We start from the raw sequence: 13858 nt of genomic DNA on the forward strand, positions 1-13858 counted from the left end.
CTTTCTTTCTTTCTTTCTTTCTTTCTTTCTTTCTCTTTTCTTTCTTGTTCTGTTGCCCTGGCTGGAGTGCAGTGCTGTGATCATAGCTCACCGCAGCCTCGAACTCCCGGGCTCAAGTGGTCCTTCTGCCTCAGCATCTCTAGTATCTGGGACCACAGGTGCATGCTACTATGCCTGGCTGTGAGTGACGCCTCTTATTCCACTTCTCTCTCTTCTTAGATTGTGGACATACGTGGCTATTGTTGATCATGTCGGAGATGGTGAAAGGTAGAAATAACTACACAAACCCATATCCAAAAATAAAAGCTACTTTGGATTTGGTAGGGACAAGTGTATGGGGCTTGAAAGTAGTCCAAAAAGACACATGGAGATGCACTTTGTTTTAAAACAGGCTTTGGTTCCTAGGGTGACTTTTGTGCACACCACCTGCACGTCAGAGGTAAATGGTGGCAAGCAGGCAGTAGCGGTGGCAGACCAGGGAGACAGATACTGGCTGGGAGGCCCGCCCCCATTTTCTGGTGGCAAGAACTGCTCTTGAGTTTTGGCTCTCCACCATGGAGCCTGTGCTTTCTGCCAGCATGTGGGCAGAGAAAATGGCTCTGACACACTCAAGTACATACTTGTTTATGGCGATGGTGATGAGATTTCTATTGGAGACTTCATGGTTTGAGAGCATTACTAAGATTATAAAATAGTGCCTTTTTGAAAGAAAGTTTTTATTTTTTTCAGAAGAGGTTGCTGTAGAAATAGAGAGAGCTAGAGATGGGGATGGAGAGAGGGAGAGAGAGGAAGAGAAAAAGAAAGAGAAAGGAGGAAGAGAGAGCAAGTGCAGGAGTGCCCCCCTCCCTGGCGCTAGTCAGTGTCCTAGGACTGGCCTGGAGGCCCAGGCCCTGAAAGGTTCATTGGTTGCGTGGTCCTGGCTGTATCATCCTCCTGAGCTGGGACCACAGGACTCTGGTGACTGGCCACTGTGGCTGTGCATGTCTGTGTCTCTGTTCACGTCCCCTCTGCCTTCCCATCCGCCTCCATCCATTGAGATCCGGATCTGCTCATATGTTATGTTAGCCTTGACCAAAAGTTTTAGCCCCAACCCTAAACTTTTTGGAAATTAAGAACCATTCAACAAAATAAGTGGCATTAAAGAGAGAATCAAAACGGCACTCGCTGTTTAGTTAGTATCAGTGGAATCCTGTTTTTGAGCTCTTGTGGGGGTGGTCAAAACAGTATTCGTGAAAATATACGGTGTTAACATTTATTATTCATTCATTACCATATTATTCATTTATTACCTTTAGGAAAAAATACAGATAGATATGCTAGGTATTCGAGAAGTGGAAAAAAAGACAAAAAATAAGCAGAAACACAAAAGAAGAAAAGCAGAGAAAATAAGATGATATATGCAAAAATTATTATATTAGAAAACAGAAGAATATCTATATGGGTTATAAATCTATCAACTGGTTATTTGGGGGAAAAAAGACATCCAAAAGTCAAATAATAAAGAGAAAATACGAATGCATAAAGTTAGAAATGGAAAAGGAGATATGAACGTAATCTGAAGTTTTAGAGAGTAAACGAGAAAAAACATGATTATAAAATTCTGCTTGTAAATTTTTAGGTTTTGATAAATTTGATTATTTTCTGGGAAAATAAGGTGGGCAAAACTGGATTAATAAGATGTCTAAAACATGGATAGATTGATGACACTGGAATACAATTTACATGTTATCAAAGAATTATCTCAAATACAAGAATACATAGTTCCATGACACAGACAATTTCAGTGGCAAGTTTATTTTGTGCTATATAAATATCCAACCATAAAATGAAAAGCCTCCTGAATTCATTTTTCAAAGATAGCAAAATTCTTATATATATATCCTGGCCGAAATAGTATTAAAAACTACAAACCATTCTCATTTATACCTATCAATGCCTTACATTGTAAATAAAATACTATCTAATCAAATCATGGAGAATATGGAAAGAATATTACAGCTTAATTTTAATAAAGATTTATGTCAGAAATGAAAACTGGCTTAATATAGGATACTGTTAATATAATTTGTTACATCAATAGGTTCAAGGACAGGAAAAATTATTCATCTTGACAAACTTCTAGGAGATGCTGCTAAAATTTTTTTAGTGGATTAGGAATAAAATGATTACTTTTAAACTTGGTAAATATTCTGTCTTTTAAACTAAAACCTAACATCAGACATTAGGATAAAATAATCAAAAGAAGCCTATTAAACTGAAGAATAGGGCAGGAGAGCCCATTTCCCCATTTTAACCCTGATCTATAAGTTTTAAACATGCAATAAGATAAGAAAAACATAAGAAGTAATAGATATATTGCCAAAAGGCAGAAAAAATTATTGTAATTTGTAGACCTTTTACTTGTCTACCTAAAAAACTCAAGAGAATAAATTGAAAGCATTAGTGCTACCATTGAAAGAGTTTGTACTAAATTGGCTAGTCATAGCACAAAAATATTAGCCAATAGGTGTTCTCTGTGTTGGCAATAAAGGTTTGAAAACATATGGGAGAAAAGATTGTATTATAGTACATAAAATATCTTGGAATCAATTTTAGGAATGGGAAGAACTTGTATAACAAAACAGTGTTTTTAAATTTAATTAAATGAAAAGACTTGCCATATTCTCAGATGTGAAGGCTCAATATTATCAAGGTAATACTTTTCCCGTAATTAATTTAAAACATAATGTAATTCCAACCAAAATCATTTCAGGACAATTTTGGAACTTGACCAGGTGATTCTAAATTGGAGAAATAACAAATGAGTGAAAATAGATGAACATTTTTGTAAAATAAAATTTGATAGTTGTATTTGCTCTACCAAACTACAAGTATTATAAAGAAATATTCAATCAGTGCGAGAAAGGTAGATCAACATAACGAAAAATGGGAAAACAAAATATTTTACAAAAAATTAATTTCATGTTGATTAATGTATAATGTTAAAATGTTTTAAACTACTTTAGTATATGACAGAATGTACATTTCACATGGGTTGTTGAGTGAAGGGTGCTGGACAGTGGGTTACTATTTGGAAAAGAAGAGTTACAGTCACTTTCAATCAGACACCACCATGTTTAAAAAACCATAAAAAAATCAGAGAGAAAAAACCAGAGCAATTTTTATCTGATCTTAGAATGGGAAAGACCTTTCAAAACATAACAAAGAAAACCTACAAATGCACAGATTTATTAGGTTTGACTGTATTAAAATTAAAATATTTGCACATTAAAAACAAGATTTCAAGTTAAAATGCAAACAAAATGTACTGGAAAAATATTCCAATATGGCAGACTAAGAGTTAAAAACCTTAAATATAAAAGTGCTCTTAAAGATCAATAAAAAAGTGTTGAACATCCAGGGAGAAAAATTAGCAAACAGTGTCAACAGACAATTACCAAAAGTAAGACAAATGGCCAATAAAAATAAGTGAAATGTTCAACCCCACTAGTGATTAAATAATTTACAGTAAAATTAAAAAAATATTTTTCAATGCTCAAATTGGCAGAGATAGAACAATGAGATAACAGTCCGTCAGGTTTAACAAAGGTTGAGTAATACAAACATTCTCCTATACAGCTATGTGTAAATTGGTATAATTTTCTGGAAGTAATTCTATGACTTTTTATCAGGATTCTTAATGTTTAAACCATTTGACCCAGCAATAAACCTGTCCTAGGAATTTATCCTAAAGAAATAATAAAAAGCTACATAGTAGATTTTGTTTTATTTTACTGCAATGCTGTACATAATACCAAAAGAAGGAGACAACACAAACAGCTAAAATAGGAAACTGTCCAGTAAGGAAAGCCCTATTCGTGGGTGGAATGCCACAGCCATAATTTTGAAAAGGATCTAATGAGTTGGAAAATGTGCATAATATGTTGATACGGGAAAGAAGGATGCTGCTCATAAGAAATTGTACAAACCCAATGTTGTAAGATAAATCATATATATATATATATATATATATATATATATGAAGTCCATAACGTAGTTACTATTTAGCTCTAGATGATGAGGTGAAGGGTGATTAAAAGTGACCTTTCTGGCCGGGCGCGGTGGCTCACGCCTGTAATCCTAGCACTTTGGGAGGCCGAGGTGGGCGGATCACAAGGTCAATGGATCGAGACCAGCCTGGCCAATATGGTGAAACCCCGTTTCTCCTAAAAATACAAAAATTAGCCGGGCGTGGTGGCGGGCGCCTGTGGTCCCAGCTACTCGGGAGGCTGAGGCAGGAGAATGGCGTGAACCCGGGAGGCGGGGCTTGCAGTGAGCTGAGATTGCACCACTGCACTCCAGCCTGGGCCACAGAGCGAGACTCCATCTCAAAAAAAAAAAAAAAAAGTAACCTCTCTGTGTCTTCCAAACTTTGTCCAATGAGCTTATATGACTTTTATAATCAGTGGGGAGAAAGGAGCATCATGAGACTCAGCGAGGAACTCTGCGGACTGAAATGGAGAGAGTAAATTGTCTAAGAGGACAGCTGGACACGCGAGACCCGTTCGTGCTTTAGGCCTACATGACGCACGCCCAGGCTGGGGAAGAACTGCTCAGATGTGTTCTCACCCTGCTGTGGGGAGCCCTTGGCGGAGGACCAGCAGCGCCCAGGAAGGCTGGAACCGGGTGAGCATCACTCCTCACCTCTAACCGGGAGGTGCGGGCAGGGGCGGGGCTGACGCCAGGAGGTGGGGTCAGGGGCGGGGCTGACGCCGGCAGGTGGGGTCAGGGGCGGGGCTGAGGTGCGGGGCGGGGGCGGGGCTGACGCCGGGAGGTGGGGTCAGGGGCGGGACTCACGCCGGAAGGTGGGGTCAGGGGCGGGGCTCACGCCGGAAGGTGGGGTCAGGGGCGGGACTCACGCCGGGAGGTGGGGTCAGGGGCGGGGCTCACGCCGGAAGGTGGGGTCAGGGGCGGGACTCACGCCGGGAGGTGTGGGGCAGGTGTGGAGTCAGCCTCTTGGTGGAAGAGGGGCTCTGAGTGTGTGGGAGGTTGGGCGGGGACTCTCGCTCTCTCCATTTTCTGTTCCCAGCCCTGGGACGTGGCTGTGGATAGGTTTGGGCTTAGGTGAGTTAGTTCCTCCAGAGAGCAAAAGGCTTCCTTGGGGAATATTTTTATACTCTTGGGTATTGGGAAGGCCCAATATGTATTTATGTTATTTAATACTGAAGTTGCAGAAGGTGTAAGAGAAAGAGCTGCAGCGCCTTAGAGGTGGCCAGAGGCGTGTGGATCACCCAGCTCACTCCATTCCCATTCAGCGCCGGTGTTTGTTCTGGGACACCTTGAGCTGACTGCACACTTTGAGTAGAAGTGTAGCACTTTCAGAGGAGTGCTTCTCAAGTTTAGTATCCACAAATTCTGCATTGCAACCCAACTCTCTGAAGCTGGGGGCGTGTCATTCTCTGGTGGCTTTTCACCTTATCCCTGGAGACCTGGCCCGCAGCTCCCACCTGCTGGCCTCGGCGCGCCAGGAGGTTTTTTTTTTGTTTTGTTTTGTTTTTAGCACAATGATACTAATAACAATAATTTAGCAAATTTGTTAAGTGCTTGCTTAGGGACAGGCATTGTGATTTACATAATTATCTCAGAGAAAGTTTACATTGTATAGATGAGAAAACAGAGGTTCAGAGAGGTTCAGATGTCTAAAGTCACACGGTTAAATGGCAGATTGGAGAGTGGGCTGCAAACCCCACCTGCTGACCACATGCCTCAGTACATCCCTCACTGAGATGAGCGTTTTGGTCTAGTCTAGGCATTTTCTATGGGGATCAGTTAGTATTCTCAAGAGTTAGTCTTCAAAGGGTCCGGGGCTGAACCCAGTTCGCGGAATTTGGTTTGACCAGCTGTAGTCTGAATGTTAAATTCTATTGATGTAGTCCAAACTTGTGTTTTAAACATCACATTCTATTTTGCAGACCTCTCACATCTGCCATCAGATTCCCTGGGTCTTCTTCACATGTCCTAAATCATCTCGGCTCTTCTCCAGCTTACATTTGAGTTCAGGATGTTGTATTTGTGCTAGATAAATTCCATCTTTTAAGTTCTTCTGTAGATCTCATCTATTTGCATGCTTCCTTAACATTTTTGATCTGGTCATTTGAATATGAACTGTATCTTAAGCCTTTGATCAACCTTACATTTTAGGAATGGGTTGACATCTTTGACATTGGTAAGATATTGAGGAGTGATGCTCGGAGGATGGGACCAGTCACACCAAGGCCTCCTCCAAGAGACATGAGCCCGTGACCAGCGCCCGATTCCATCCTGCGGCCCTCTTCCTCTCCTGCACAGGTCCTCATTCTGTCTTCTGAAATGCCCCAAGACCGGGGCTGTGTCTGTGGCTGTCCTGGAAACGGCACTGTTGTAGCTCAGTCCACCATGTAAGTCTGTTTAAATGATGTTTCTCAACTTCTCATTAGAGTAGGATGAAGACAGGGTGTCACCTAAGCCTTTGGTCAGTGAGTTTTGTGACTGTAGCAATCTGAACTGGTGTGCTTCCTCCTGGACCAAAGGTCTACTCAGTGGATGCTCAAGGCCACCACCCTCACCACTCCAGGAGTTCCTGTGGCTTTCTCAATTTGCTTACCATTCTGTTGGTGCTTTCTGTGCCCTGCAGGCTCACCACTCACATCTAATGGATAATAAGGATAATATCCAACCTCTAAGTAGGGTGAGTCCCTTCCCAGACACAGCTTGGATTCCACTTTGTTCTTCACACCAACAGACCCGCATACTTCAAGTGCAAATTAAGCCTCTTGCAGTAATATGCCTATGGCATGACTGTAAGGCAGTAAGATGGATTCCATAAGCCACATGCAAAACCTGTCTCCGTAATTTTGCGGTGAGGTGTCCTATGTATTTAAGTTTATCCACTGACAAAAATTATATATTGGGATAACTTTTAAAGAGCAACTGAAAAATAAAATTTTAAAAAAGATTGCATTTTAAGTACTCAGTTAAATGATGGGGTTTCTTAGCTGCCCTCTGTCTTTCCAATCTCTAGACGCTCAGTTCTAGAAACTCAAAGCAGAACAGTTGGAAAATCTAAGATTCGGACTTTTTAGAAACCGGGTTGCCTTAGAATTTAACTTCACATTGTTCTTCCCAAGCCCCCACTTAACCACACCTTCTCAGAAGTCCCCAGATCCAGGAAGGTGGTCCCAATTGTGTCATAGCACCGTGGAAAGTAGAGATGCCAGCGACACTCATGGAGTGGATAGCCCGGGAAGATAAACATGAGAATGGGCATTGCACTGGTTTTGGCTAGTTCGAACTCGTGCTCTCCTCTCTGACTCTGAAAGCGTATTTGACTTTCATTTCTTGGAAACAATGCCACCATCTGGGATATGAAGCCAGGCGGGAAGGAGCCGCCGCCGTGTGCTCTGCCTGGGAATGCTGACAATGGGCTTCCGGTACTGTCAGGCCACTGGGCGAGTCGGTGCAGTCCAAGTTCTTCACACTGTCGCCCTGACCAAAGCACTTACAATGCTGTACAGTTTCCTGAGACGTGTGCACCTGGGAGGGTCCTAGCCACGTCCCACTGCCAGGGCACCCAGAAAGCAGGTGGCTCTCTCTCATCTTACATCCGCCATTACCCTCTCAACTCCAAAGTAAGGAAGTATTGTACAAAGAGAAATCCTTCACGGTTACTTGAGATGCCCACCCACTCTGAACACTGCATGAGTGGCCCCCAGCACCTCCAGTCTCAGGATGGACACTCCAGTTGTCCCTGGACCTCCAAACACCCCACCAATGTCTCACGCTGGCTTTTGCCAAGCCCTCTTCAATGAAACATTTCCCTACCTCCTTCGGGAAAGTATCATTACGGGAATTACAAATTCATACAGAATCAGACCCAAATACATTAAAAAAATCAGTCTTGTCATTATCACAGTGTTTTCTCCCCCAGAATCCTGCAGAAAAGCCAAGTACCATTTCTGGCTGTGTCATTGGTGCTGGCCACGCACCAGAGAAAGAGTCCTCCAGCCTTTGGTTGGGAAGCTGACTCAAGCTATCCATAGTCCATCCTGGGAAGCTACTCTGCTGTCGCCGCAGTCCAGGCCTGGTGTGGTGGTCTCCTTTCCTGTTTTTCTGTGGGGGGCTGACACACGAGAAGGTGACCACCCAGAGCTGTCATGGTCGGCACCAGGTGACGGGGAGCTGGGAGCTCGGCTGAGGGGAGCTGCGTTAGGCAGGGCATCCTGGAGGGGGACGGGAGGTAGTTCACAGTGCTCTTCACCAGGAGAATCCCAGACACCTGTATTCTAGGGTCAGCCTTAATTTTAACTGTAAGTTAAGTTCAGTCTTAATTTTCACCAGCACAAGATGTGCCCTGAGGCAGGTCACCACCAACCCTCTCTACGGCTAATGTCGCTCTGTACACACCACTGACCGGTCACGTGACTGGGAACGTCCCAAAGCCTCCTTTCCACCATCCGCGAAGTGAAGGTGATGACAGTACCTGCCTCACCTGGTTGTCGCTAAGGTAGACGAGGCAAGGAGATATACAGCAAACGTGACAGCAATGGTCGCTACACTATCGTCAGTCAAAAATGGAGGTGTCAGATGAGGCTGCCTCCAAGGATTCTGCCAAATCGATGATTCCAGGGCAGGTGGTGCTGGGCTCCCTCCAGCCTCCTGGAGACAGTCTGCTGACCGGAAACAGAAAGCTTTCCCATGACGGTGCTCCCTCCCGAGGCGGGGCAGAGGCGGAGCCACGGCAGCCACGCAGGCCCTGAAGGAAGGGCTTTCTTCGGGTCCTCTCGCCTCTGGGATGGAACGGAGGTGTTTCTGTTTGGAAAGCCCATGGCGTCTCAGATGAAAGACTCTTCACAGGATCACAGCGAGAGGATTTGCTGTCCTAATACGAATCGGAATCTATAATAGAAAGGCAGGAGATAGCTGGGCTTGGGGAGTGTGCCTGCGGTCCCAGGTACTCAGGAGGCTGAGGCGGGAGGGTCACCTGAGCCCAAGAGGTCAAGGCTGCAGTGAGCTGCTATAGCACCACTGTACTCCAGCCTGGGTGACAGAACAAGACCCTGACACCCTCCCTCACAAAAAAAATAAAAATAAAAAACATAGGGGAGAGGCTTAAAACCCAATTGTTCTGGCACGCTTCTGTAATCACCCAGGAAACTCAGGGCCCAGGAGGCTGAGCGTCTCTACCTGGGGCCCTCGGGGATGTAGGGAACACAGCAGGTCTCCTTGCTCCTGCCCTCTGTCCCACACTGACTTCACTGCGTGTGTAATAATCCTGAACGCATTATTTGTCATGCTTCCACTTACGAAAACCTTGAATTGTGAAATATAAAGCATACAGGAAAATGCATAAAATTTACAGACGGCGTGATGAATAATTGTAAACAACAGTGTGAGTCTCTCATTGACTCAGGAAGCAGGACCCTGCTGTCTCCCCAGAAGTTCTCCTCCCTCCTCATGGGGAGCCCCAGTACTGACTTCTATGTGGAACCCTTCCTTGTTTGGCCTTGTAGTTTGGAACTATGCATGTGTCTTTAAAATAGGATTTAGTGTTGCTGTTTTAAAAGATTGTAAAGTGGAATTCCACTGTTGATGTTCTCTTGAGTCATTGATTTTACTAAACATGATGTTTTAAGATTAGTCCATGTTGTTGCCTGCAGTTCTAACTTGTTCATTCGATTGCTGTATAAGGGTCTGTCTTTCTAAATGTGCCATAATCTTGTACCCATCCTGCGTTTAATGGCTATTCGAGTCCTTTCCAGCTGTTAGGAGCATCACTGGTCCGCGTGGCCTGCGTACGGGCCTGCGTGAGCATCACTGGTCTCTAGGCCCGTGTCTCTAAGCTGTGTTCTCAGCAGTGGAACTGCTGGGCCCTCGGATGTGTATTTCCTCAGCTCCCCTAGACAGTCAACTGTTCTCTAAGATGCTTGTACCAATTTCCCGTCTGCTATGGTCTGTATGATTGTTTAAAAATACCTGGTGCCCCTCCTGTGAAAGGATTACACGTTTCTACCTTGTTGGACACGAGAGCGGCTGTGTGACTTGCCCGAGTCAATGACATATGTACGGCAGAGGTCTGTGTCACTTTGGGGCAGAAGCTCCAAGAGCCAGCACATCCCACACTCTTCCTCGACCCCGTGATCCTGAAAGCGTGCGCAGAGATGGGCAGGCTGCCGGCCGGGCTCCCTGAGCAGAGCTCTCGTCTGCCATGGTGGCCAGGCAGAGTGAGCTGGGACAGAAGGGGCTGACGGACCCTTCCTGCCCTGACCCACCTGCATGCCTAGGCCAGGGCACAGGTGTTCCCTCGATGCTACTTCCCATGTGGTTTCCAGGCTCCTGGAAGGTCTCTGCAGCTCCTCTTCCTGTTCTTGGTATGAGCTGCCCCCAAGACAGTGGGCTGGGGTGTCCTGTTGGCGTCTCTCTTTCCTTCTTGCTTCCTTTCCTATTTGCGTTTTGCTTTCCTGCCCTATGATTGCATCGGGCCCCGGACTCCTAATGGTGGTGCCCCGGGCTGTATTCCAGGTGATGCCACGGGTGGCCCGTCCGTCTGAGGAGTGACTGGTGTGATCTGAGACATAGGCTGGAGGGTGCAGGGAAGGTACTTTCAAGAGAAGGAGTGACAGAGTCTTCTGCTGGGCCTGGAGGAGGACAGCCCGTCAGTCCCCGCGGGGCCCACCTGCTTCATGCGGCGCCCCTTTCATTTCTGTTCCTGCTGGAAATTCTATCTGATTAGGTAAAGGTCTAAAGAATTGGACATCAACAGCAGGTTCTTAGAGGCTGGGTAGCCCTGAAGGTGCTGCGAGGGAGAGGGGTTTGCCGGGGGTGGGTGGGTTTGGTTTGAGTGGTCTGGGAAGCGTACTCAGGGGGTTTTGTATTTAAGGAAGATTTGCTTTCCAGCCCCCCAGCCCCACGCTGTGCCCCTCTGCTGCTGGAGTGGAGGCCTGGCCATCCACTCCGGGCGCCCGGAGGCAGAGCTGGCATTCAGCAGGGGAGTGAGTGGCTGACAGCAAGGACAGACGGGGAAATGTCAGCTTGCTCAGCACACGGGGCTCTCGGCCACCCACAGGGTGGCTCCTGGTTCTGCCCTTGCCGTGATGTTGTTTTGCGGGAGAGTGCGGGGGACAGCCCTTCCCAGACACCTGTGCCCACGCCCATTCGCCACCTTCTCAGCCCTCGTGGGTGAACTGGTGCCGGAGACACTTTCGACAAGGAACAAGTAAAACTCTGTCTCTATCAAGAGGGGCTGTCCTAAGGCCTGGCCCCTTCAGGCCTGTTCGCTGGAGCTGGGGGCCCAGTAGCAAAGAGCACACTTGCTGGGAGAGGGTTTCTAAATGGGGTTGTGCCCTTTATGCACTGGCGTGAAGACCCCGATGTAGTGGCACTGTATGGCACGGGAAGTGAGATGCAGAGGTCACGCCACACAGCTAGAGCAACGGACACTGGGCTGAGCCCCAGAGGGTGGCTGTGGGTCGGGAAGGGGCAGGCCCCTTGTTGGGCCCCTGGAGCGTGTCGTAGAGGTTGGTGGCATTCTCTTGGGTTGACTTCAGCTCTGGACCGCTTGGGGCTTCAGAGGCCACACAGCTATTGGGCACCCGCTCTGCCTGTGCCCGCTCTTGGTTCCTGCGAATGCCTTGTTGCTGGGTGTGCCTGCGGTGGCAGGAGTGTCACGGGCAGTACAGTGACGGGGAGATGCCGTGGACCTTCAGGTGCCTCAAAGCTTGTGCAAGGAGGGGGTGTCCCAGGAAGGATGCAGATGGAGGCAGCAGCCATCCTCATGCTTAAAGTTGGTACAAACCAGAGGGGCCAGGCAGGCCTAGGGATGCCTGGCAAGACCAGGCTGGTGCCACAGGCTCTGGCCGGAGCCTGAGGAACTGGGCCAGACACAGAGCCTGTGGGCGCTGCCTGGAGTCCTGGAAAGTCGTAGGGTGAGGTTGCTCCTTGGCCTCACATATTTTCCAGCCTAGTCTAGCAGTTCATCCTGTGGCTGAGTCTTCTCAGCGTGGGCCTCTGTGCCCCCTTCTCCGTCCTGGGTGCCCTGTGAGCACGCTGCTTCCTGGAAGACCCATGAATGAGCCTGCACTTCCTGCGGCCCCCAGCCCACACCCAGGAGCTGCCTTTCTTCCCCCAGTGTTTGCTCCCGGCTCTGCCCTGGGTTTGGTAGCTGCTCCATAGAACTGCTTTGTTCCGCGTGGAGCCCGTGCACCACCCCACCATTGTGAATAAGTCACAAAAGCACAGCCCTGAGTCACCACTGCCTGGCCAGGCCTCCTGCCCTTCCCTTCCCAGGACCGTGAGCTCATCCCGCCTCCTGTTTCCTCTCTGCACATACTGGGCTATTCGATGATTAGACTTGTGTTTCTCTTTTGATTCTCTTCTTTTCTCTCCTCCTCCCCCGTCCTTTTCCTTCTTCCTTTGGTGTTGGTGGGGGCGGGGGAGAATGAGGTGTTAGGGAAGTGAGCAAGGCACCCTGGAAACAGCCCCCCAGTCCTGCAGAGTCAGAGTGGGGCCTGTGAGTGCACGCTGGGGGGAAGGGACAGACGTTCTGGGAAGCAGGCTTGGGGGTTTCAGTTCTGGGAAGGAGGTTGGATTGAGTGGCCTTGAAGCCTCCTTCCCTTCCTCAGACACTGAGGGTCCTGGGGAGTGGTGTGGCTTTGTTCCTTTCATGGTGAAGATGCTCTGAGGGGGGTGAGTAGCAGAAATCCATGAGTCCCCATTCATTCGTTCACTCATTCGTTCACTCCGTCGATATTTACCAGGCCCTGTGCTGGGCACGGGACGTAGAGTGGGCAACACCGGCCTGTGTCACGGAGTGTGCAGCCTGGTGAGGGAGGCGCACCCCTGTGGGTGAGAAACACGGGTAAGCGTGTGCAGACGTGGAGAAGGCGTGGGGGAGCAGAATGTGGCTTTACAGGTGCGATCGCAGGGAGGACAGACTGCGATGGAAGGCTCAGCCTGGAGGTGGTCCTGTTTACCTGAGCGAGAGGGCATCTGCTGGCGCCTTTCCTTGACAAGGCTGATTCGGAGGGCAGGCTGGGAGTCTGGGGTGGGGTGGGGGAGTGAGGGGGCTCAGAGGGACACCTGCCTTCTTCACGATTTTCCCATCCAAGACTTGCAGCACGTCAGCTTCTTCCAGGCTCCACTCGCAGGCAGACCCGTGCAGCTCCTCTGAGGGGTGTGCCTGGTGCGGGTGCGCTGCCACCACGTACAGCTGAGGGAGGCCGCCGGGAGCCTCCCTGGACTTGTCTCTGCCTCTGTTTCTTCCCTGTGAGACATGGGAGCTGAGACCTGCCGACTGGCTGTGCTCCTGCAGGGACTGGAAAGGGCTTAACCCAGCTTGGCAGAGAGCGCCGAGTGTGACTCCAGCATCCTGGGCACCCAGCTTGGCAGAGAGCGCTGAGTGTGACTCCAGCATCCCGGGCACCCAGCTTGGCAGAGAGCGCCGAGTGTGACTCCAGCATCCCGGGCACCCAGCTTGGCAGAGAGCGCTGAGTGTGACTCCAGCATCCTGGGCACCCAGCTTGGCAGAGAGCGCTGAGTGTGACTCCAGCATCCCGGGCATCCTGATTTTGAGAAGCACTTTGGAGCTGCTAGACCCGCTCAGGGCCTGCATAGTCGCTCAGGCGGCTCGCACAGTCAAGCACGCGGTCCTCGTCACTGGCCTGGCCTCTCCTCCAGGGACTGGAGTCCCCAGGCCCAGGAAGCCACTTGGCTTCTGCCTGAGAGCGTTCTTTTGACCTCCTCTCTCTGGGTCTCTTCTCCCTCAAGGATGGCCCAGATGGTTCACCCCGGTCTTCCCCTGTCCAGCCACGGCTGGGGGTGGAAGGAATTCTGACTGTGCAGGGGA

The sequence above is a fragment of the Theropithecus gelada genome, chromosome 3 (assembly GCF_003255815.1).
Source record: "Theropithecus gelada isolate Dixy chromosome 3, Tgel_1.0, whole genome shotgun sequence".
Taxonomy (NCBI): Eukaryota; Metazoa; Chordata; class Mammalia; order Primates; family Cercopithecidae; genus Theropithecus; species Theropithecus gelada.